The following is an 18722-nucleotide window of genomic DNA, read 5'->3' as shown; positions in this document are numbered from 1 at the left end:
ACACATCCTGCTCTCTGTTCACCTTTCCAATCTGTCTGTCTCTTTCATCAAACCCTCCTCGTCCCAGCTGCATACACACACACATAAACAATACACACTCATAGTCACTCATCCGTCAGCCCCGGGGCCTGCGAGTAACGCTCCACACAGACGAGATGAAACGGCCGTGTCAAAACCACCACTTCTTTAATCCAGATTTATGATAGGGGATGTTGAAACCAAGTTCTATTCCTTCTGTTTTTTTCCTGCTCCGCGCTTTTAACAGCACTCTCATCGAAAGGCAAAGCAGAAAATTACCATGTGCTTTCCATGTGCACGTTCGGTTCTCTCGGTTTGTGTGCAGTCATGTAGCTAAAACAGAGTGCAGGACGTTCTCAATGTTTCTGGAAAAGAAGAAGTCATTGAGGACCCAGTCTTGTAGGTTTGCCATTGTATGCATTTTCAGTGACGAGGAATCATTCAGCGTTGAAATAACTAAATTCAACTTTTCCATCATCTGTCCAGCTGCCTCAGCCACACAGCCTAATGAAATGTCTCATAAACGAACTGTCTGACCCGGGTGCTGAAGTGCTGTACATTGATAAAGCACGATGAGAATCCAGTGAGAGCCCTTAGTCAAGAGCCACTCGTTGGTGTTTCAGGGCAGTGATAATAAGTCATCTCCCATGGATGGCCATGTACTGTAATTAAAAGATTGCACCGTCTGCACCCGGGAGAGAATAACATGATGCATGCTATGACAATCCGCGGTGTCATCGTTTGAGTGGTACTCTTAACACACAGCAGCTCCCAGCTCTGTGAGAGCTCGTTGGGCCATATTTACTGAGTCGACCAGAGCAGGAATAAAGGAGAGCAGCCCATGTGAATCATATTTCGGATGATGTCAGTTCTGAGATGATAGTAGTGCAGTGTATTCTTCTGTGAGATTTCAGCTTTAAAGGAGCCCACGCCCATGGATGTCTTTGATTTCACCGACAGCTAAACGATTGTAAGGTAAAAAAAATGTAGTGGTGGAGGGTGGAAGCAGTTTGTCGATCAACACAAAATGACTCATCAACAGTTATGATATTGGATTTACTGTTCAAGCTATTTATCAAGCAAGAGGTGTGAGAATTTGTTTCGTGTCTCTGTGAAATGAATATCTGCAGGTTTTAGACTGTTGGTCATACAAAACGAGGGCTGCAACTAATGATCGACTATTTTAAAGATTTTTCACTTAGTCAAAAAAAGTGAGAAACGGTGAAAATGCCCATCACAGTTACCCAGAACCAAGTCTTCAAATTGTCACTTACATCATCATTATTATTATTATTATTATTATTATTATTATTATTATTATATTCCAACAACTACTGGATGGATTGGTGCAAGATTTTTTACAGGCATTCATGGTTCCCAGATGATCTATCTCTAACTTTGACGATCCCCTGACTTTATCTCTAGTGTGGTCTCGTTTTGGGATTGCCATGAAATATGACATTCACGTCTCCCTCAGGATGAATTGCAATCATTTTGATATCTCTTAACTTTTCATCTAGCTCCATCATCAGGTAAAAAATGTAATTTGTCCAATACTATGGTTCATGACCAAATACCTGCTAGACTAGTGACATTCCCATCAGCCTCAGCTGCGCTTTGTGTTTAGTGCTAATTAGAATGTTAGCATGCCACCATGCTAAACTTTTAGGTTAGATTAGGTTAACGTGGTAAACTTGACCTGCTGTACATCATCATGTTAGCACTTAGCTCAAAGCACCGCTGTACCTAAGCACATCCTGACAGAGCCGCTAGTGTGGCTGTAGACTCTTAGCCTTATTTCTTGACATTATTAACAATTGTTAAAATGGTTGACTAATCGATCAATGGGCTAATCGTTTCAGCACTGGAAAAAACAAGCAATCTGAAGCTGTTTTTCATTATTTTCTGAAATTTTATAGACAAAATGTTTCTTAAATGAAAAATAGATTAATAGAATAGATTAATTTGCAAAGAAAAAGGCAGTGCTCAACAAAAATAAGACAAAATAAAGTAAAGAATTACATAATGGAAATAGATTTGAGTTTCATAAAGTCAGCAGGGGAAAGTTAGGCTTGTGCCCAGGCATCTGTCGCTGGAATGCTATAAAATGAATCATAAAGCCAATGGAAAGAATTGGGCACAGGATTTTCTTTATGTACTGACAGAGACTCCAACAAGACACACACTGGCTGCGAGACAGCGTGATATTTTCCTGTATGCTGTATGAACGTCCTGCCTTCAGAGAGTCTTGATACAGGCTTAGTCACCGGCTGGAGTGACTTTAACCTCATGAGACTTGAAACACGGATGAGAGCCTCTTAGTGGATGTTCAAACCAAAATCCTTTTAATCTCTTTCCTATCAATGCTCCTATTAGCTTCATGAAATCATGGGACATACTTCACATGCACCCCCCCCGTTGACATTTCACTCCTCATGTTAATGATAATTCATGGAGCTGACAGCATTGGGAGACCTGTTAATTTATCAGGCCCGATTATGAAAAGATAAAACAGTGTAATAGGTGAATAATAAGGAAGTTATGCATGAAACGAGTAGTGACAGATGACACATTATGAAAGAGTAATCAGATTTTGGTGCTGTGACTCTGCAAAAAACATCAAGATACACATACCTTTGATTTGAACAAAAGATATGAGACGTGTGGATTACTCATTTACAGGAAGTAATGTCACGCTTCGATTGAATCAGTGAACAAAGAGTTCTTGCAATGGGCCGAAACACTTGTCTGTTTGTCTTGTTTGTCCTGTTTTTGTTTTTTTTTGTTCTCATCTGCGCTGTGCAGGCGCCCATCTAGTCTTGTCATGTTAAATAATATTTTGATTGCAATTTTTGATCATCTGCAGAGAAAATATTTTCCAGTGGCAGGTGGTAGGCCACAGGATATTGAGAGCTCCTGATGTGTAATGGCAAATTAGAGACCTGAGAGGGAACTGAGAGGAAATTAGAGGTCCGGAAAATTTTAACGCTTTGAGCAATGAGTCAGTTATGACTGGGGATGGCAATTTTCCACACACCAAAGTGCACCAAAATTACACATATCATCCAGCGTGCATAATCATCTGCCTTGGAACTTTAATATACTGTGGATGTCATGTGGTGCAGATACATAGATGCAGTTTTGGGGCTGCTTTCTTGTGTGTGAAAACTACATTTCCACCTGCGAGATATGGTCAAGCACGGCTAAGTGTGCATCAAGGGGGGCGAATTGAGGCTCTGCAGCGGTAAGAGAGAAAGAGAGGCATCCAGAGAGCGGGGCTGATTGAAGTGCTAACCTTTTGGTGGGACTGTGTAAAGAGGGGGCCTGCAGACTCTCAGTCAGCTGTCAGATACTGCATCCAGCCTGGTAGTAGGAGTAGGGCCCTGACACCAGCCTCCCACCACTCTGCCCTGTTTGTGTCATCCATCCCTCCATTCTTACAGCCTTCCATTCCACACAAACACCCACCCACCCGCCAAACACACACCACACACACACACACACACACACACACACAGGCACCGACGCAAACACTCACCCAGACGCAAACATCCACACAAACACAAACATATTTCAGCTTGTGCCAGCTAGGTAACATTTCTACAAATAGCAGTGTGGGCATTTGGGAGAAAATCGCAAAGCCGCAAACGCAGCCTGCTGTAGGGGTGAGATAATCAGCTTTGTGGTAACAGCAAATGGCCCCTGAGTGGCAAGGCAGGTAATCATTGCACTGTGAGTGTTTTTGTGGGAGAGGGCGAAGAGTGCTTTTCCGTCCTCATGTGTGTGTCTATGCATATTCACACTGAAATGAGCAGCCAAAGATGTGCAGGTAAAAAAAAAGTACCATTATACTCACCTATAAGCTTAATTACCATGTGGTTGGGGTGGTTACTGCATATCTACCACCTACACGGACTCCACACCAAAATAACAATACAAAAAAAACCCTGCTCAAAATAAATATACATTTATGCATCGATGAAACATGAAGCTGTTCTTGTTTGGGACATATTGTCTTGTGAACCTGGGCCATACCGGCACAACACTAAAGAGACAGGTCTATTCTGTGTTCAAAGATGCTCTTCCACTTCATGGATTTACATAAGCGGTGGGAAAAAAAAAGCTGCAGATTTGCTTAAATCATGCTTGGAGTTATTCCATATCCCCGGTCTGTTTCCAGTTTTGCAGTGCTTTGATGATCTTCACTCAATTACACATTACCAAAGGAAAACATCCTCTTTTCCTTTTTATTGTAAATTCAAGGCCCTAATTAGCAGATTTGAGTGGTTTCATGCACATTTTACAACAACAGAAGGCAATGCAAGCGGAATGAAATCTTCCCTTGAAGAAAGATTGAATAAAGAAAATGAGTGAAGGTTGTGCATGTGTGTGTGTGAAAGAATATAAGGGATGACGCGTGGCTGACTTTTTCCGGGACAGATGTGTAAAATATCCATCTTCCCCCGAAGCTACTGACAATGGGGATTGTAGCTGTTTGGCATTCCAACCAGAGGTGTCACATGCGAGAGGGTTCAGGAGAGTGCATCAGCAGGGTGGGACCCAACCTGCGAGTACAGTTCAACGTGAGTAGGCGTGTATGCCTGTGAGGGTGCAAGTAGTGTTTTAGATAGGTGCAGATAGAAAAGGGAGATTTCAAAAGTAGTGTCATGGTATAGGGTAAGACAAGGTCAAGCCACACACACACACACGCACACACGCATGCTGGTGCTTTTCAAGGGAGTGTGACGAGAGCAGCTTGGCCTTTCATGCCCCTGCTGACAGAAAGCACAGATCTATGTTTAGTCATGAGGCAGATGAACAGGGTCACTTCAGTCTGGCTTTACATTTCTCATGTGTTTTTTTTCTCAAATTACCAACAAAACAGCAAATATGCTGAGCTGCGTGCTTTAAATCTGTTGCTCTACATCTATGATTCCCAAACAGGGGTTGTCGGGGATCGTGTATCCCAGGGGGTACCTCGGCAGTTGCTAGGGGATGGAAAGATTTTGGAGTAGCTCAACTAACTTCAAAAAATGTAATTTACAACTATATCCCTACTTCATCTATAACACCTGAACGCTACTTTTAAGAGTGCAGGAAAACTAGTTAGCAAGCAAGCCGAGAAGTTGAAATAGTGAGCTAAAAGTCATGGATAAATTGTGAAATAGCTAAAAGTGATAAATAAATGGTTATAATAAGTGTCAATGATGGAGTATTTAAGTTCATTTGACAGAGTTGTGTACATCTGACAAAAAAAGGTTGGGAAACATTGCTGTACATGGGCTGGCAACCTAGTCATCACACAGTGATTGATCATCATGGCAGACAGGTGGTACACTTGCCACTTGTGTAACTTGTGTAAGTTCATGTTAGAGTCATGATACACCCACAGCCCCTGCAGGGGTGGGGTGGGGTGGGGGGGCGGCACCTGAGCTGACAGCTGTGAACCAAAGCTAACAGTAGCACCAGCTGAATGCCGCTAATCCTGGCCCAGACATTTGACTCTTCCCAAACAAGGGACCAAACGCTGATCCCTCAGTGCAGATGACGTCTGATTGCCCCACTGTCCTTTTGCAGGGTTAGTCATCTCTTGGATGGTGGCAATTTTCCTGTCCAAGAGATTGCGCACTCTTTCCTCCTGTTTTCAGATCACTCAGTCCCATGTGATCTGTCCATCAGGCCCCGGGTGTGTTTTTCTTCCTCCTGGGACTCTTTCACACACATTTTCCTGTGGACTGTCTGTAGCTGGCTTAAACTGCTCTGCCCCCTATTTCCAAAACGTCTACTGGATATGCCTGGGCACGTGAGGACGCGTTTACACATGAGAGCACATGAACACACACACACACACACTGATCATGAAAGTGCAGTCGGTTACTAGTTGGTTTGCACAGGTGAGGGCCCTGTTATGTGTCTGTGCATGTGTGTGTGTGTGTGTGCGTGTGTACATTCTCAACCACAACATGCCAAAAGAGGAATTGAGACAGAGTGTAAATAACACCAGAGGAGCACCTCCGGGGTGCCTTTCCTTCCTCTTGAGCTGTGTCGAAACATTCATGTCATGGTATCTGCTCTGCCACCTGTGCTGTTTTGAAACTTTCCAACTGACTGACTGAATTTCTTGAAATCTCAGTGATGATGTCACAAGTCCTGAGAAAATACAAAAGTAATTGCATCCATTGTGATGTACTTTTTAGCAACAGACTTCATATTCATATACAGCGAAGTGACAACACTGTCCAGTTTGTGGCATTATGTAAAGAAGGGTGCACTGTTGAGTCACACATGAAGTCGGTTGAAAAGGACACATGGGATGGGTACACGTTGTTTTGAGTACTTGTCTTTGTGCCAATACAAATTTGTCTGGTGGCACACGGTAGGCGTAATTGAATGTATATTATGGTTTGTGCGATGTGAAATTCACCTGTACTTATTTACATATGAAAAACAACTTCAGCAGAAATGTCCATCCTAGGCGATCCATCACAGTTAAAATGAAGCCCATAACTTTTTGTCTGATTATATGTGACCAAATGCTGTGCTTTCTTATCATTGTGTTATATGCCCTGTCACTCAAAAAGAGAAATTTGGGAGGCAACACACACCCCTCTGAAACCATGTTGTCATGTCATGCTGTATCTGATTCTGATTCTGATGCTGTGTCATACATATTTTTATTTACGTCCAGACATCTCAAACAGTTCATCTGAAGGTTTGGCACACTAAACTAACACTGAACACAGAAATCAAATGACATGTGGCACACTTCGCAAGATAACTGGTGTAAATGTGCTCCCCTTTAACCTTCACCAGTCCAACTAATCCCTCTGTGTTGGGTGACGCTTGCTGCTGTCCCCAGAGTGACTGACGACTCATTGTGGCTTCATAGTCACAAGCGTCCTCGCTGAGGCACCATAGGAAAATATGCCAACAAGCTAGTTTCCACTTAGGACACCCAAAGCAGGCAGAAATAACTCCCTGAACACGCACGGATCAGCTCTGACAGACAAGGCCTGGATTCCAGAGCCGGGGCCGCATGCTGGTGGCCCTTAACAGCTCCTTTGGGTGGGATAGGGTCCAACTAAAGAGCTTATACTGGTCAACATGTGATGATGTAGTACAAACAATATACATGAGACATCTTTTAAACCGGGCTCCTGTTAAGAACATTAATGAACAGTATCATATGTCAACTAAGGATTTATTTGATCTTATAAAAACAACAATAGGTGACATATGTGACAGATAATATTCTGCATACCGTTGCCGTCTTCTTTATCAAATGAGGAAATGCCCATGTAGATTCCCACTGAACCCCTGCTGGATTCCTCTTTCCGCTCCACCTTCCTTCATCGTCTCCCCCCTTGATCCCTCTATCTCTTCCACTTTGGATTTTCCTATCTCACAGCATCTGGGACACCACGGCAATGACATTGGCCGTAAATCAAATGTCCACAGTATATAGCGTTACACACAGGGTCATTTACACAGCAGAAGTCCAAAACTCAACTTTACCCTATTTCACCAACAACCCCTGTAATCCTGCTTTTGACTGCTGTGTTGTAACATGCAGTCCATGTAGCAAATAGCTTTTATTGCGAGTGTGTGTTTCGCGTGAGTTCAGCCCAGGACAGACATCCTCTGAATGCAGCTACTGACTGACTCCACACGTGGAGGCTTGGGAGGTGGGGTTGTTCCATGACTCCAAATAGACAGCCAAAGCACTTTTTGAAACGGCTCTGAGAAGGTCAGATGGATGGATTCCAGTATAGAAGCACCTCTACATACAGTAACTATTTATGGGCATAATGTTTAATCAACATGTAGCCTTCAAAGATTCAGAAAATGCTCATTTAATGTAAAGTGCCATTAAATGAGAGGATTCAATTTGATGTCACACACTTACAAATATGTTAAAAGAATTGTGTAACATGGCAAGTTGTAGTATTATGGGGGTTTACGTACTGGACTTTTTATTGGTAATTTGGTAAAAACTGTAATTTCCTGTCTCTCTGATAGACTGGCAACCTAACAGCGATGACCAAACTTCAGGAAGTCATTATACCCAGACAAAAAATAGTCCGGCACATAAACCCCTGGAAAACCACAGTGTGTTGTTTTTTCACTTGAGTTTTTGTACGGATTAAACACATTAGATATGACATGTTAATTACTGGTGCTGGTAGACAGATTTCATCAACTTTGGACAGAGCCAGGCTAGCTGTTTCCCTCCATTTCCAGTCCCTGGGCTAAGCTAAGCTAACATAACAAGCTAATATTTACTGGACATACACGCGAATTTGTCAAGAAAATGTCAAATTATTCCTTTTCTCTTAATTCCAAATTAGTGGTATGTCGTTTAATATCATCTTAAAATGTGCTCCATGCACACACAGACACCACGAAACTGCACTAACAAAGTACTAACTGACCAAATGTATGCAGAATTGTCATAAAAATACTTACGTACATTACAGTAGAATAACACATAACTGAAAACATGCCATCCAGTATGTTGATGTAACACTGCATGACTAGCCATCTAGTTAATTATTAGTGTACTGTCTGCTAACAATTCAGGGGCAAAGAATCATATTGATTGTGGTTGACATCACGGAGAACATTAACATTAAAAGGGAGTTGGAGGGAAGCAAGCCACTAAATTTATTTGTATTGTCAGTGGCAATGAGTCAAGCTCTTGGGAAATGTGGATGTCAACACAGATAATAAAGGTCCTTTTCAAAGCGCCGTGATAATACTGATTACTTTTATCATATCTGGATTGACACTTGATTTCCAGGTTTGATTACCACACTGAACAGCTTGAGTGGAAAAATCTTAAAATGCTGTACATGAACTGAAATACATGACAGACATTTTCCCATCCACAAAGATAAGAGTTTGGATTAACCTGATCTGCTGGTGACAAAACATTTTACTTTATGATGACACAACATGTACCATTGAATTACAGCCTCCACCCCCCGTTTGTAGTCTCAAATTACCCTTTAAACTGCAGCTAAACTTGGCACATCACAGCCAGCCCACCAAGAAATGTGTCTGATTAAACAAAATCTTCATCCACATTCTTGATTTTGTGCGACAAACACTGGTGAATGCTCGATAAACTCTTCCGTAACAAGCAGTCAACACCAGACACGTCAGCTGGCACAGTAAAAATAGGCACAAATGACTAATTAACAGTGAACTAATTTGGCTGACTCGCTGTATCAAGTAACATCAAATAGAAAGCACAGACATGACTAAACATAGACAAGGCCAAAGCCTGCTGGAGCGAGCGAGGTTAGTTATCATCTGGTTTATACTTCAGTGCTTCAGACATGTTGATGAAGGTTAAAATAAGCTTGATGGTGAGAGACAGGACTGGGATGACAAATAACTGGAGTCAGTTGAATATGAGCTGATGAGTTCTGTCTGTTGTCATGAATATTCTGGTTTTGAACGGCTATTTTTAAATGCCTCTGGTTCCTGACATGCCATAGTGTCAGACAACCAATACACAGGGAAGCGTCAATACAGAAAATAAAGGCGTGACAATGATTTAGAGTCTCCTTTGACACATTAGGTGTGTCGGACCAAACATTTCTGGGGACTCCCTGAGAGGAACTGCCCACTGGGGAGCTCCCCTGAGAACTACATACCATCATACTCCATATTACATACATTATGAAAAAGTTACTACAATCCAAAAATACCTATTGTTGCTATCAAGATGATTATCTTGATTAAACGACTACTAGGGTTGTGTTCTATCAAGAGTCTACAGCTATGCTAGCAACTCTGTGAGCTAAATGCTAACGTCAGCATGCTAACATGGTCACAATGTCAGTGTTAACATGTTGATGTTTAGCAATATTTATGATGTTCACCATCTTAGTTCAGTGTATTAGTAAGATACCATTTGCTAATCAGTACTAAACACAAAATACAGCTGAGGCTGATGAATGTCATTACGTTTGCAGCTATTAGGTCATCTGATGCTGGGGCAAGTTATTACAATTCATCCAGAGGGAACATGAACGTGTGTACCAAATTCCATGGCAATCAATTCAATAGTTGGTGAGACATTTCACTCAAAACCACAAATGTCAACCTTATGGTGGCACAAGAGGAAAAGTGACCAAAGTAATTAGGATACATTGTCTGACGACCATGCATGTCTGTACAAAGGTTTGTGCCAATTCACCAAGCAGACGTTGAAATGGTTCACTGAATTTTTGAAAGTATTGACCTGCTGGTGGCGCTAGAGGAATAGTCAGGGGATCACCAAAATCATTCATCATTTATTTATCATTCATCCTCTGAGGGCCATGACTGCCATCCCTTGAGCCACGTCGCCAGCTTTGCCAAAAGCAAAAAAAATATACACGCAAATTTAAAGACAATATGGCTGTATGGGAAGTAGCAAAGTGAACGTATGTGTGTGTGTGTTAAAAATATGTGTGTTAAAGTATTTCACTGCTTGTTTTTCAAGTTAATGGCATTTGGAATTAGTTATCATAAACAACTTTGCTGTTTTGTGCTGGTTTGCCTCCAAGAAGAGGAAGAATCCACAAAAGTAGTAGTAACAGTAGTATCGAAAATATCTAATCATGAGAGTCATGTGTTTAAGTCATCGTTTACAATGCTGAATTTATATGTCTGAATGAAACTCTCCATAGCCATGGGTTGTCATCATTTCCTCTTGTGTTTGAGAGCAATAGGATACCGATGGTGTGGGCGGTGGAGTTGTCACAGCAGAACAAACACTGCCTTGCTTGTGGACAGGGTTCAATTGAAGCCTCGCCTTTGATCATTAGTTATATAGATACAGAGGGTCAGTGCAGCCTTCCCTGTGTGACTCACTTTTGCCTCACGGTATTCCACCCATACACAGTAAATATTTAACTGTACGTAATTGGTGGCATTCTGTTTTCAGTATCCAAATGCACCCCTTCTCCGAAATGACGGTGGCATTTCAACGCTTGAAAGTGCTGGGAAAGTGGTGTTCCGGGGAAGGCCGCATTCATTTGCATGTTGTTATCATTTTTCAGAAGAAAGCCTGAATGGAGGTTTCCATGATTGAAACCGTTTCGGAGCATATTTAAAATTTCAGGCCTACAGTTACGAGATAGCCGTCTGCAAGGGAGCAATGAGCATAAAGTACAATGGACTCTCTTTTATGGAATTACTGTTGTTATCAAGAAGCACAAACAGAGAGATGGCAAAGAGGAAGAAAAAAGGGAGAGAGGGGGGCCGGCAAAGCCTGGAAAGTTGGAGGAGGAGAGGGTGGAAAAAGAAAGCAAAGGGGGTAGAGTGGGGAAGAGAGGGGGGGAGTGAAAAGATAGCAAGAGAGAGAAGGGGGCGGCAGAGCCAGAGGGAGACGGGAATGGATGACGTCGTCAGTGGGGAGGGAGGGCTATTTTAAGAATGTGATAGGGAGAAGGCCACTGCGCACTCCTCTGGGCTGACGTCACAGATGAGATCAACTCTCTGCACGACCTGCCAGCCTGATCATGTGACCCGTAATGACCTTCGCTATCAGTGATTAGATTATTGCATGTCAACTGCAGTGCAAAGACCTGCGGTAGGGAGCAGATACACTGCTGCAGAGAAAACAACAGTGGAAGGTAAAGGAGAGCAAAAATAGAAAGTGAAGGGACGAGAATAAGAAACTAATTAAGCAAGATTGTGAGTGTAAAGACCAAGGGTGGAGAACAGAAACACAGCAGGAGAGATATAAAACAGAGGAGCACCAGCCAAGATTGAATTAGCCTGCAGCTTCGGCAACCCCTAAGCCCAGGATGGAGGAGGATTAGTGGGCAGGGATTCTGGAGTGTGTGTGGGTGTGTGTGGAAGTATTCAACCGTGTGGGAGGAGAGCAGGGCGATTTGGCAAGTTCTGAACTTGCTTGCACCAACAAAGGAAATGCCTGCATCTGGTATTCATCACTGCGTACTGTACTCTCTCTCTCTTTCACACACACACACACACACACACACACACACACACACACACACACATTCACTGCTGTTATCTCCTATCTGTTTTCTTTCAGTGTAAAAGTGCTGGGAGAACTGGTGCACATCACAACATGTTGCTCTTAAACTGATTTGGTGTCCCCTCTTCCACACGCTGACCTCAAAGAGCAACATTTTTACAACTGATACTACTCAGTGAATGGGTAGAGCCATTGCAAAACTCATATCTTTTGTTTTACCAGAAGTAATACGCAAGAAGTCCATTCTGCATTGCCAAAACCACCTACCCAGCCACCCACACTTCCTGCCCTGAGTCTCTCTCTCCTCCACTCTCTCTCACTCCTATTTTCTCCAGTCTCTCTCTCTCTATATCTCTCTCTCTCGCTCTTGTTCTGCTCTGTTCTATTTTATACACTCCACGCTGACACCTAACCTTTGTCGGACCACCAGTCCCTCTGGCGCTACGCCGTGGGCTGTCAAACAGACAAATAAACAAACAGATAGAGCTAACACCCTCCCAGCTTGGCCGAGTTTCACAGCTATAAAGGTTCTTATCGTGCCCGGCTTGTGTCCTGTGGGTGGATTTCATTAGCTTATTTAGCACATTCAGCCCAGTTCCAGACTGAGTCCTATTGTGGGCCTTTTAGTGTGAGCAGACCGGCTCTGTAAAAGGCAGCAATTATCAGGTCCACTTTGTGGGGGTGTCGAATTTACACCATTTGAATTAGGCTGTGCAGTAAGTGGTTGACAGGCCTGGATCTGGGGTTTGGGACAACGGCATCCTATGAGTCGTGCTGCGTCACGACACAGCAGAGAGACTGTGAACAAGACAAATGGTTTGCCGCACATGGACAGAATATGGAACGTGTGAAGTATCCTGTTACAAACGTGATAGGCTAAGCCATAGCGGTACATCGTATTCTCACAGGATTCATGTGGAGGCTCAAATCACAGTGGTGTGCTGATTCACATTACTATGCTACTACAAGCCAATGGCTATAATTATAAACATTGCGGTCAGGAATAGTTCAACTTTTTTGGGGACTTTCTTGCCAAGAGTAAGCGATATTGTTCTCATGTGTGCATGCTAAATATGGATAGCTATAGCAGTTTGCTTAGCTTAGCATACAGACTGGAAACAGGGGGAAACCGCTAGCCCAGCTCTATCCAAAAAGGTTTTGGTACGTTTTTTAAGTAAACAAAACGTTTAATTAAGATGTATTAATTAGTGAGCTGTAGAGGTGCTGGTAGGTGTAGTTGTGAATACACTGCTTCCCCTCCTGCTTCCACTCTTTATGCTAAGCTAAGCTAACCATCTCCTGGCCCATAGCTTCATACTTAATGGACATGAGAGTGGTATCAATCTTCTCATCGAACACTCGCCAAAAGAGAGAATTTGCATATTTTTGACATCTTCACTTTTCCTTTCACCAAACAAGTCAGGGAATAAACTCTATATTCAGAGTGCAACCATGCTACAGTTACTAAAAAGAGAGACAGTGATTACATGATGTAGTCACTGTCTGCAGGTGGTAAAGTCGATAGAATCTAGTTGATCAACATGACTAGATATGAGAAATGGCATTCTGATTACACACTTGGTACACAAAGGACGCCTTGTCAACTTTACCTGCTGCTTGGGAATGTGTTGATTAAGGGTGGAGTGACTAACATGTTCTAAATGTTATATAAAAACAGAACACAACCAGTACATAATGTACATAATGACTCATCAGCCATATGATGAATGTGCCATCTGCAAAGACTGAATACAGCAAGTTTCATTGTGAAGTGCTTGGACTGCATCCAGTGTACCTCGAGGCTCTGTTCAATCTACAGAGGATGTTGCATTTAATAGCAGCTTAATATCACTCACTCAGCAACTGGAAAACACACACTTTACAGAATGTACTCTAGTTGATGTTGTGATTCATTTATCAGTCATTGACCTCTTCGTATCCGCTTCCCAAAAAGTTTCAATAAAAAGTTTTCAGGGCAAAATTCAGGCGAATGTCGTGACTCGCAAATACTGGAGATGGGGGTCTGGTTGAGATGTTCCTGGCTGGGATGTTCAGAAGTTACTGTAAACTGTGACTGTGACTAAATCATAGTTTGATGTGACACTTTCTTTTCTTGTCCCCTGTCATTGCACGTTTTACACATTTTCTCTCTCTTTCTTTCTCAGGCTCTGAAACACTCTCTCTCTCTCTCTCTCTCTCTGGCACGTCGTCCGCTTTAGTGTGTAAAGCCGTAGAGCTGGAGATGTGTCATCAATCATCTGTGCTGTGAGCCGGGAGGGTGAGCGAGCAGCACTACAAACAGGGCCTCCTTCTGCAGGTGTGGGATCAGGGGGCCCCGTCCACACTGAAACCCTTCCTACTCCCACTCAACTCCTCACTCTGCTCTCTGGTGACTCTTCGCTGCATCTTTGGTCCTTTTGAACTCAATCCCAAAATTTAACACTTATCCCACTCCACATTTTCACCTACTATGACCAGATTCCTTCAAACTATCGAGGTAGCAAAATATCTAAGATGTAATGTATTTTCTCAGCACAAAAAAAAAACATTTTAGAGGTACACCAGATTCTAGGTTACATACAGTAATTTCTGAGTTGTATGTGTGCTTGAATCTTTTTGCGATAATATTCTGTCTGCATATGTCACACTGCAAACATTCACATACTGACTTGCATGTGGGCAAACCTTGTCTGTGACCTCCCACGTCTGCATGAATACATTAAACTCACTTCAGCTGTGCGTATGTGAATTTCACTGACAGAATCCTATACTACATGTCATATATTTGATGTGTCAGCTTGCATGTGTTTTGTCACGTGTCAATGTATGCAGTATGGTCACGTCATACGTGTGATGTGTAGTATAGGAGGGTCTGCGTCATTCGGACCAAAGCAACAGCCAATTACATCACTGTCTCGGCCCTGTTTGCCAAAGACCTTGTGCTGAAAGTGGCATTATGAAATGAAACCGTCATTTTTGAAAACTGGCATTGTGAAATAAGAACAGACGTTGTGAAAAGGACATTTTGAAATACAAATAATAGGAATTCAATAAAAAAAGATACAATTACTGGATGACAATATCATATTATATATATATTGTCTGTATGGTTATTTATTTCATCATGTCTTGTTTACTAACCCTTGTGTCTTAAGAAAAGTGTCAGTTCGAAATTCTTACTTTGAACTCATTTACTTTGGTGTGTTTTAACTACTATGTCCTCCCTAACGCACACTCACAAATCTGTCACATCTCTTGCCACATAACCCTTATCGCTCACTACCAGTAAAATATTCCCTATATTTCTGAGTCTAGTTTAATTTCTCTTAGTTTGAAAAGGACTCTACACAATCCACCAGTGTGCCTGCACAGTCCATTCAAATGGCTGAACATCCACATAATTCAGAAACTTTATCCACTTACAGTAACAGGCACTTTGGCTGTAGTCAATACCATCTCAATGATAACATGTAAATCAAATTAGAGACACAGAAAGATCTGGGCCTGATTTAGTCAAAACCAAGAGTAAAGGCTGGGATAGGAGCGGGTCAGTCCAAATCACTGACTCCAAGAAGAATGGACATCACATCTTTGAATATTCATCATTCATATTAATTTCTTTGAGTTTACATCAGAATTACAAAGCAATGCAACCTAAGCATAGAGAAACGTATAGTGCTTTTCAAATATGTGGCATTGAAGGTTAAATAAATCCCACTGTTAAAGAGATAGACATGAGTTTTACAGCATGAAATGACGCCGTATCTTACATCAGACAGGTGCATTGACTGAACTTGTGCTTTACGCAGTTTTCCTGTTCATGAGTGTTTGAGTACATGTGTCCAATTATTTTAGAGCCACCCTCGCATCTATCAGAAAGAGAGACACTCCTTGTATGATGACTTTCACAAGTATTAATTCACACTGTCTGTATCAGCATGCAAGGTATGCAGGCATCTTTGTGTGTCAGCTTCCTGTGGTGGTGTTGTGAGCGTAGCGTGGCTATGGCTGGCGAGGTGTGTCTGTCCCACTCAGGGTGAATCAGGAGGAAATGGTGGCAGGAGAACAACAGCAGCAGGCTGAGCACGTCGGGCATGGTTCATTTTTCTCCCGAGGCAGAGGGCGGCCCACTGGTGACTTTGATGGATAGGAATGCTGCTCACCCACACACACACACACACGCCCACACATGTCCCACACACTCAGTCTCTCACACAACAGCGCACACGTTGTCGCTCGTACATGGACACACATACACAAACTCGTAGATGGGTACACACACACACACACACACACAATCACACACAGGCTGCCCTGTCCCACCAGATCTGATATCCAATGTGAAATGTTTACGACCCGCCCACTCGGCCTTCCTCCCTTGTCAATAAACTCTTCCCAGAAGTATGTGTGATGCTTTATCATGTAGCTGCACATGGGGGTTGCTCTTGAATCCTCCATCACAGGCTTACCCATGTGCATCCTACTGCACCATGCAGCACACAGTGAAAAACCTTTGGCTTTTAGGCTGCATGATGATAAATTTGTGCATTAACGCAATTCTTTCACTTAATCACATTGTGATTTGTCACATTAGCACAGATAGAATGAGGGGACTCACTGTGCTAGCTCCTGCGGATTAAAACAAATGACATACCGAAAGGAGGTCTCTACCTAAAATACCTAAAAACATATCTACTTATCTACTAAAAAATGAGAAATCGCCAGTTTACAAGACAGTGTCATGATCAATATTACATTTAGCGAGAGTTAAACCTTTGTCAGAAAACATGTCAGATTGTCAGCTCAACTACAAAGTCTAATTCAGGCAAACAAGGTCAGAATGTTCTGCATGACCTGAGCTGTGTGTTGACAGCCAGACCTGCTGACGAGCGCAGCCGAGCCGTCTCATGGCTGAAAGAAGAACTTGACTCTCAGGCGGCCGGGGTGACAAACATCGATGCACATTAGCTTCCGCTCTGCACTTAAAAAATCTTGAACACACAGGTCCTGTAATGTGCTCCTGCCAGCGTGAACAAGCGTCAAAACAAGCTTATACAGAGCGAGCGGATTCAAAAGCGCAGCGTTTGACTCAAACAAAGGGTTGTGTTTCAAGTAGAGGAGGGAGTTTAACCAGCTCCTTTCACTTTGTTCCACTGAGTCAGCATCTCCCAGAGAGAGAGAGAAAGAGATGGAGACAGATAAAGAGAGAGAGAGAGAGAGAGAGAGAGAGCAGTTGAGGCTGGGCAAAGACAGGCACCTTTGTCTGCTTGAGGAGTCTCTGGGAGACGTTTCTTTTGAACACACGCTGTCTCTATCTCACACACACACACAAGGATGAGTCAGTCCTCAGACAGTGTGATAATATGCTGGGGGGGGGGGCACAGCGTCCCCTGCACAGTGGGGAGGAGTGTGTCTCTGTAATCAGACAGACAGTCTGTGCTGGTCCTGAGGCTGGAGGGAAGGACGGTTCTTGGCTGGTGCATGTTAGCATAACATGTTGTCCTTGAGGTGAACCTTATTGTGATGATTATCACAGACCTAGACGTAATCACTGCTCAGGCACATTACAATAGCCTGTCCTGACCTACAGTATGTCTACACTCAGTGGTGGAAAGTACATTTAATCACAAATTCAGGATACTTGTACTTTAGAAAATCCATTTTCCCCCCATTTTCTTTATACTGTAGGGAACTATTGTACTTTTAACACCACTACATTTATTTGATAGCGATAGTTAATAGATACTTTTTGGGGATAAAAATGTCACAATATGATACAGATATGATGCATTTCTATAGATTAATGTATGGGAAAGTGTATAAAGGGGTTAGAATGAGCTCCACCTGATCAGTAACAATAAACAACAATACAATATACCTTTTAATATAGCATTATAAACAGAAGCAGGTCTGCATAATGACTTTTTTTTTTTAAATTTTGCTTCTAGTACTTACAGTACATTTAACTGACAATACTATGATTGCATACTTTTACTTGTATCAGATTATATTGTGGTATCTGTACTTCACTTAAGTATAGAATATAAATACTTCTACACAAATATTATAAAAATACCACTACTGTCTATATTTGAATAAGAGAAAAACGAGCAGTACAAGTTAAGTTGTACAAAAAGGTGTGAAATTTCAGGTTGCTTTATGTTGATTTGACAAGTGCCCATAAACATTCCCCAGCACGTTGCTATCAGAGGTGTACTTCCACAAACAAAGACTGGAGTCTTGCCGGTAAAGTTTTTGTTTATGGGTGTACGTGCCTTCGTATCCAGGGAGCCTGTTTACCTGCTCTGTTGCCCAGTGACATTTTTGTCTATGTCGTCAAAGACTGGCAACACCCCTGATATCGAAGCATTCGTTTCATTAACTTTTTGTTAAGGTGGTAGACCACGGGCTGGTGGTTGTTTTGTTTCTATCTAAGTGTCTGCAACCATTAAAATCCGCGCCTGCTGTCCACAGAGCCGCGGCATTGGCACAGTTGGATATCTTTATCTGCTGCGGTTTTGCGTAGGCACATTCTTCCCCACCGACGAGAACACGTTGGACACAGAGGCGGTTACGGCGATGCAAGGCCACCTTAAATCACATGCTGACATAACAAGAACGCTACTCTCCACCCATATCCGAGAAGAGTCTGTTAAGAGGTGTCTCACCTTCCCAACTGCGCTCTTATTAGAAAGTCGCCGGT

This window comes from Enoplosus armatus, chromosome 7, assembly GCF_043641665.1.
Source record: "Enoplosus armatus isolate fEnoArm2 chromosome 7, fEnoArm2.hap1, whole genome shotgun sequence".
NCBI classification, from domain to species: domain Eukaryota; kingdom Metazoa; phylum Chordata; class Actinopteri; order Centrarchiformes; family Enoplosidae; genus Enoplosus; species Enoplosus armatus.
This window is presented reverse-complemented; position numbering follows the sequence as displayed.